We start from the raw sequence: 8,796 nt of genomic DNA, 5'->3' as shown, positions 1-8,796 counted from the left end.
CGCAGTTTTCAGCATCCTACATATTAACAAAGTTGCTCCGCTGTAACACTGAGGAAACATAATAAAATTAATATGAAACCCTAAATATAATATCAAGTTCCTTTTCAGGGAAAAATCTTTAAGTTTAAAGAAGTCCTCGACATTTTTAAAGCTTAAGCTCAGGTCACATATTAATCAGTTAGATAGATTAATTTGATGTCGACCATTTCTACTCTTAAAGTCATTTTCGACCTTTTCTACTCTTAAATTTTAGGGTGTCCGAATTTTCAAAACCACCCCCCTCCCCTGCACTGGACGTCCGGATTTCCAGCTACTTTTAAGAGTACAAATAAAACCAACTCAAATTCATTGTTAATAAAATGTGTAGTTATTTAAAATAGACAATAAAACATTTACTGTCGAACAAGTTTAGCACAGTTCAATTTAAGTACTCATTCAAAATACAGGGATCTAAACTTACAGAGTAATTAGTGTCAAAGAGTTGAAATAACTGGGACTTTTTCGTAATTCTGCCAAAATTTCCGGATTTTCAGAAACCACCCCCTCCCCCGGTCCGGACTTGTCCGAAAATCCAAAACCACCCCCCTCCCTATTTGCCGGACGTCCTAAGTAGATGGCCCCATACAGATCAATAGTCTATAGATAAATATAATACACATAATAACAGTAAATTTTGTTTGTTAACCATGCAGACTGCAAAGTGTAGATCTAACTTTAAAAAATAATAATAATTAAAAATTATTTGAATACAATGCATAAGTCGCATACAACTACAAGTTCTCCTCAACTATCCTCAAAAAATAACAACTTTTATAAAAGGTTAAACAAAACATCGTTATAAAAATGTTAGATCTAGAGCAGTACCTAATCGTTTGTACGTTTATAAGTATAACCTACCACTACCAGGACGCGTCGACGGTCCTGATAATATTTGAAACAAATATTTTACGAGTATCACCCGTTAACCTAATCGTGAACTAGCAAATTCAAAAAAAGTTAAAACAAAACGTCATGAGAGTGAGACATGAGCTTGAAATTCACGATGTCAATCCTTCACAGTGGTGCATCTCGCCGATCTTGTGAGAAGCATTGTTGGCTGGGCGGCCCAGTAATTCATTGCGCTACAAGACATGAGCGCAGCACGTCTAATTTTTGTTTATAACCGTTACTGTAACTATGGAGTCCTCAGTTTCATTGTTTTTATGTGTAAGGTGCTTAATCGATATTGTAGGTTTATAACCTACCAGGACGCGCGCCGATTTGGACTCGTCGACGAGTATCACCCGTTAAAATCGATAAGAATAGAATTCAACTTAATGTCAGAGTCCGCAGAAGTGGAGTCTGAGTCCGCGGAGATGGAGTTTAGGTCCACGGAGGTGGAGTCAGTTAATTGAGAGTCCAATCTATCTGAACTATCTGATCTATAGACCTTTGAGATCTCGACGAGCACGTCGGATGCTAAGCGTGGAAGCTTTTGTGGTGCTATTAGGTAGGTCGCTACCTCGAACAGGTCTATGAACGGCATGTATCTATCACTGAAAATAAAGGAATGATAAGCATTATATAATTGTCCCACGTTCCGTCCTCAACTAATTTTCGCGGCCCAGAACGGGACACCACGTCACACGTGCTGCTCACGTGTCAAGCCACGCAATGTCTGGCAATTATTCGATTATAAAATACATTGGACTATGACTTCCAAAAATTGTGTGGTAAATCATGATCACAACCTTGGTAATGGTGGATGAGATCGAGGAATTATTTTTAGATTTAAGGTTCTTATTCTTAATAGCTTGATCTCATCCACCATTACCAAGGTTGTGTAAATATGATGTGGCTATAGTTAAGGTTGTGTAAATATGATGTGGCTAGTAACCTGACAGTTGAGCGGAGATAATTATAGCCCCCGCTTCCTCCGGTTCCTGGTCGTCCTCCGATCATCCTTTTAACCATCATGGCGTGTCCAACTGTGAAACATTCGCATTATTATTCGCAATAATTTCTGAACAATATTGTATTAATATCTGTGAATATAATGATAGATACGTTGGTTTAGTAACCTGATACATAGAAGAAAAGCTCATAATTTCGAATCTGGTCGGAACTCAGAATACTTACATCTAAATTTCGTCAAGAATGTGTCCATATCCATGAGGTTCTTGATGATTTCGTAAGGGACAGTAAATCTAGGCTCTGAAGAATAGCAGTTGATCATAAGGGCTCCCATGAAAGCGCGGTAAGACAGCTTTCTCCCGTGGATTCGACCACCATTCTGCAAGAAATATAATATAATAATCTATGTACACGTTATTCAAAGATAGAATGACACGATCACAAATCATTTGTTACAAGCCCTGGCTATAAGTAGAAACTTAATTTTAGTGCATTCACTGAAAAGTAAAAAATCTGTCGTTTTTCCTAATGTTACCTCATATTTTTCTTGGTCAAAGATGATGGCACAATCTTTTTCTAATTGTTTCGCTTTTGACTCGAATATTCCACTTTTAGCGTGATCAATCTGTTCTAAAACCTGTCAGAAAACATGTTTTAATGAGAGTTATTAATTTTTCCATATGAAAGCACTAAGCAGTTAGAAGTAACTTTATAAACTTTTTATTATACGCCTACATCATACAAAACTTAAAACTTAAAGGACCATCCTCATTATGACCACCAAAATCAGAAACAACAACCTACTTCAAATCCTTGCATTTAAAAATTTGTTTAAAACCCAGCAATAATGAAGTAAATGTAATTGTTAATTAACCACGAAGAGCTCGAAATTTACTGTATCACAAAATACGTGTTCAATAGATGTTTTCTGTTGACACTAACCTTGGCTTTAAGATAAAAATCATTGATGACACCTTCAACAGCGTTTTTGTATGAGATAAGAAAGTGTTGGAGCCCTGGAGTTCTTGACAACCATCCGTCTATCCTGAAAGTAGTCAAAATATGTCAGGATATGTCAGGATATGCCAGGATATGTCAGGATATGTCAGGATATGTCAGGATATGTCAGGATATGTCAGGATATGCCAGGATATGTCAGGATATGTCAGGATATGGTACTACTCGATTGAAAGCTGGCATATTTTTCATTTATTGTTAATAACATTTCGAATTACATTGTTATTCGAATGTAACTGGAAATGAACACTTACAAAGTACAGAGATCTTGGTCGTCCTGGTGATCTTCAATCTCCTGTCTCTGCTCCTCAGTTAACTTCTCGTTGTAGGAGTTCAGAAATGTGCATGTTCGTTGTTTCTGAATGTTAGACAATGTTTACATATTCACAAAATTATAATTCCAAGAACTTATGATCTAAGTTCTTAAATACTCCTTTGGACATTAGTCGGAATGTGGCCGGAATACATACCTCTTTGATTCCCAGAATTTGTTCAAGTAAGCGGAACTGTGTGCTTTGAAAACCGCTAGCTCCACCTTGAAATACTTCTCTAAAGGACATGAAATTGATACAACTCATCGTTTCGAGCACCTAGTGAGACGAAAATAATTAAGTTGTGATGAAATTAAATTTGGATAATTGGTGAATAGTAACTATGAACAATTGGTTATTACAATTAGTCTCTAAGAATTGTACTCCCAATTACGAATAAAGACGACATCTTTTTCGATCTTAGGGAGCGTTCACACTTTACATATTACAACATTACTTTAGTAAGTTGTTGGCCATTCCCCCTCCTCCCCTAAATAACGTCAGTATTTGCCAGACCCCCAATCGAATTTCCTTCACTTCGGCTGCCGAAGTAATATATCGACGCTCCCTTATTCAGCAAATAATATTATTGAGCATCATCATATCATCGGATTCAAGGAACGTGTTAACGTCCTAAAAATAATTAATCATTAAATGTTCCGGATAGGAACATTTTTCTTTTTGATAATATTGTGCGAACTGCAATAGCGTAGAGTGCAGTTGGGTTTCAAGTTTTGTCGAGATGGCCATGTGGCCATAATCCTATTATTATTATTATAAAGGGTCTCAATAAGAGGTCTCGACTGCCTAGGCGTCAGACCTTGGCAGTCGGTAGTTTTCCTCTGGCCCGGGATCAGCTGACCCTAGGGACCAGAGGATAAAGGTGTAGAAACTATATGTATCTACAAAACTTTCAAGGTTGTTTTTACAAGAGACAGGGCTTGCTGCGCAAGGGAAGAAAAGCGGGAGAAACACTCACAAATTATACAAATAAATATTATAAAACATAGCAAAAAGAAATTCAAACAATCCTACACTACTACAAATGTTTATTACATACTACAATGTGATACATGATAATTATATGCTGTATAGACAAGAAACAGGGCTTGCAGGGCAAGAGATGGATCAAAGGGACTAGTCACAGAGTGTAATATACAGTGATTCAGCAAGAACCCATTGCTGAATCTGGCACACAAAATACCACAATCAATACAAAAATATACAATATTATATCAAACAATATGTTTATACAAGAATCAGGGCTTGCAGAGCAAGAGAAGAAAAATAAGAGAAAACTACCATCAACTGTATATACCGTAGTCCATCAGATAGGTAATCATTACTAATACACAAATCAGCAGGGCTAACAACAATATAAAATCCATAATAAATACTCAATCTACCCAATATACGAGTTAAAAATTGTATAAACAAGAGACAGGGCTTGCATAGCAAGGGAAGAAAAATAAGAGGACCAGGTAAAAAGTGTTTATTAGAGTACCCAGTGAAAATTAAACTTTAAAAAAAAAGAGTATTTACAGTGTATTATACACTCAAATATATTATATGTCTAAGACCATCCTGAGAATCCTGGCTGATCCAAGCAGAGCTGTCTTCTGGAGATTAGAGATGCTCAGATTGCAGTGGACTGCGTCGAGGTGTTTACGAAAGTTTATGGTGATAGTTCCTAATGCGCCTATCACCACAGGGACGATTGTGACCTTTCGTAAATTCCAGTTCTTCTTAATTTCTCTTTTCAGGTCTTGATATTTCAGAATCTTTTCTTGTTCTCTATCCAAGATCCGGGTATCTCCTGGGACTGCAACGTCAATGATGGTTGCTGCGTTGGTTACCTTGTCTACCAGGAGGAGATCCGGTCTACAGTGTTCGATAACGTGGTCCGACTGGACATGGAAGTCCCACAATATCTTGACTTGTCCGTTCTCCAGCACCTTCTCTGCCCGGTGTTCGTACCACCTTTTACTGCGTGGGAAGCCGTATTCCTTGCACAGACTCCAGTGCAATGCGGCAGCTACTTTGTCATGCCGACACTTATATTCTGTCTGTGAAAGTTTTGGGCACCCATTCAGTATGTGGTCTATTGTCTCGTAATGATTTCTGCAGAGTCTGCAGAGGGGAGAAGAGCCAGGTGTTTTGTCAATCCTGTGCTTCACGTAATTAGTCCTAAGTGCTTGGTCTTGGGCTGCTATCAACAATCCTTCTGTCTCCTTCTTCAAATCTTGTTGGGTGAGCCAGTTCCAAGAGGTTAACGGGTCTGCTGTACCCATCATCTGCCTTGGGAACTGTCCGTGCATCACTTTAGCAGTCCATTTCTCCTTGCGGATTTCCTCGCGTTGTGTTCGGTCAATATCTTTCTCTATCTCTTCACCCAAGAGTATCTTGTCTTTGACAAAGTAGTCCTTCAGAGCAATCAGTTCTGGGTCTCTACTTCTCACCACATAAGTGGTGAGTGCATTCTCCTCTCTCTTAACGACTTCCTCTATACTATGTAGCCCACGGCCACCCAGTTGACGGCTGACGTATAACCGATCAACATCTCCTTGGGGGTGGTGAGCTCCATGTATCCTCATCAGTTTCCGGGTCTTGACATCTAAGGCTTTGGTCTCCCCAGCATTCCATGAGAGAATTCCAGCTCCATATCTTATCACAGGTACAGCCCAGGTGTTAATCGCTTGTATACTATTCCTGCCATGAAGCTGGGATTTCAAAACCTTTTTAACTCTTCTGATATACTCTTTTGTAACCAGTGCTTTCATCTCTATTATTTCATCTCTTATTATTATTATTATTATTATAAGGAATTTAACTACGAGATTATAAAGAAAGAAGAACATTCATTCGCATACCTCGAATTGTTGGATCATGATTCTGAAGATACAATTTACTCGAACTAGCCTTTGAAAAATGAGCTGTTGGTACTTCTCGCAGACCTACAAATGTTGCGGTTTAAAAAAGCTGTTATGTCCCAATTTGGAGCCATAATCTAAGTCAATTATAAGTCATTAACTAATTCTACATAAATTTCATGCCCTTAAAATCCAAACCTTTGGTTCTTTCAGCAGCCTTTTGATGGATTTTAGTTCAAAGAGAATCTGCTGAAACCACACTTCAAAATCTGGGGAAAATTGGATTAGTCTGGAATCCAGAAGTGTCAAAAGTTGCTAGCAAAACTGGGTTTGTGAGTTGCCAAAATCAGTCTCACTAAAGCCACTAAAGCCCAATGATATGACTTGCTTTGGTGGATGCTGATAAAAAGATGCTCATCGTGAGCGATCGGACTATCAGTCAGGCGCACGTGCAGTTTTAGCAGTTCGTCTATCTGAAAAAAAGGCTGTTTAATAGTCTATAGACAGACAAGGACATTCATTCAGTTCGTCATTATGAAATAGTTGTGTCTACTTTTTCAAATAGTTATATTTTCAAATGTCTACTATTTGACTCAACTTTAGATTTAATATCTAAATTACCTTCAAATAGTCCATGTAGTTTTCTCCAGGGTCCCTGGTCTCTTTGGTCTCCTTAAAACCTTGTCCAGCTGAGCTCTTTCTGTGAGGACATTTTCCCATTCTCTCCATAATGTTGCTGACTATCTTAAAGATTGAAGTCTCAAGTTAAAATTTCTTAATTTGATTTACTTAATTAAGTGTTACATGCTAGGTTTAGTTGATGATATCAAAAAATTAAAAAATGCCAAATTACTAAGATCAGGGCCAGAGTTGGCGTTATTCAATATATATTAGGATGCAGTTAAACTATCGGACTACGATGAATGGGGACTTGCCAAATGCCGCCCCATGCCAACATTAACATATACGGATACCGACTCTGTTACATCGTAACAATAAATGTTATAGATTTGTAACGTTGTAATAAGTTTAATGCTAAACATAAATGCAGATATGCTAAAATATTCAAACTGTAAAATTATCTAAGCTATAATTAACTAAAATAGTAACAGAAATTCTTTAAAATTTATAAATATGCTATTGTGTGGGATAAATAGGCAAATATTCTGCAATTCTATATCAAATAATAGTATTGGCAAGACCGCCAACAAATAACATTAACAAGGTAAGCGACGAGGTAAAATTGTTGTAAACCAAATTAAATAAGACTAAATTAACCGTCCACCAATTTACATTTTTGAGTTCGGAAATAATATCGTTGATTATGACTTCAAAGCTGCAAAAACATTTAAAAATTTGTGTGTAAATGTAATTAAAGTTGAAAAATCAGAATTTTAAAATTTAATTAAATAAGCATAAGTTTTAATACATAATACGGAAAATGATATGAATTAGTAAAATCATTAAAAAATGATTACTGGAAAACCAAATATTTTCGCGGTACTCATTTTTGCAGTATCAATTTTGGGTCCTAAAAAATTCGATTGTAGATTAGCTGCATGGTCAGTTTATGATAAGGACAAAGTTCTCACGAGGTCATGGGCAGGACGACACCTTAGAGTTAGATCTATGAAGTTGTTTTAAGTTTAGGGCCAAATGAACGCGTTAGCGTGGTGACCATTCATCAAGAGTGAAGAGAATGAGGTAAGATTCACCCCGCTCAAAAGAGAGGCTTCGGCTTTTGAAGTGAACCCTTCGTTAAAGTTCACAGCCGTGTTATGTTACGGTGCCACTCGAAGCCGGATTCTGACAGTTAAGTATGCCGTATGGGCAACGTCAGGACATCCACGCAGAGCATTGCAGCCACCCGAATTGATACCACTCAAACAGTTGCCCATATTGTATGGAGGGGGCCTAATTGTGAACTTAGACTTAGAAGCAAGTCAGATAATCTGACTTATATCTACTAATTATAATTATACTAACAACATTTTAGTTATTTCTTGCAAAATTGTGTCAAAACTCATTTTTTCATAATTTTGCAATCTTTTGAAATTTTTCAAAGAAAATTTCAAAATTTGACCTATCAAACGAGAAGAGAGTAGACATCGTCAAGCTTCTCTGTGTCAACGGAAGCAGTTGGACGGCTACTCGGAGTGCACTTTCGAAGAAATACGGAAAATCAGGCAGGAAAATTCATCCCAAGACTATTCAACGACAGGTGACGAAATTTGAGACTGTGGAAGGTCCAAAGACCAGGGAAAAGGTGACTGTTTGGATGGGTCTCAGGAACCATGGTGTCTTCGGATCCCGCTTTTTTCGAGAATAAAGATGAGAAGGCAGGCACGATAAGGACGTCAAATGATAGCGCTATGTTGTGTGGGAAAGTTATCCGAGTCCTCATTTTCTGCTTATTTGGTTCACAGGTTTTTCCTAGACTCCGTGTTAGGACTTTAGCTGTCTGTACCAGTTTTTCGTTATCTTAGGATTTATTCCGCTTTTATTTTATTCCTACTCTCGATTCCTCGCTAGTAGTCCGGTTAATTTAGTACCTTTAGTGGGTCTCATTTAATCATTAGGTCTTATTAAAGAACCTCTCACCCTCTAAGATTTTCACCGCTTCGTTAATTTCTTAGCTTTATGGAGATATCCATTATCCCTTATTACGCTTTATGTTATTAATTTTCCTTGTGTTTGAATCCTGT

Source organism: Bolinopsis microptera, chromosome 2, assembly GCF_026151205.1.
Source record: "Bolinopsis microptera isolate Bmic1 chromosome 2, MBARI_Bmic_1.0, whole genome shotgun sequence".
Classification (NCBI taxonomy): domain Eukaryota; kingdom Metazoa; phylum Ctenophora; class Tentaculata; order Lobata; family Bolinopsidae; genus Bolinopsis; species Bolinopsis microptera.
The sequence above is the reverse complement of the archived record's forward strand: the minus strand, read 5'-3'. Positions refer to the sequence as shown.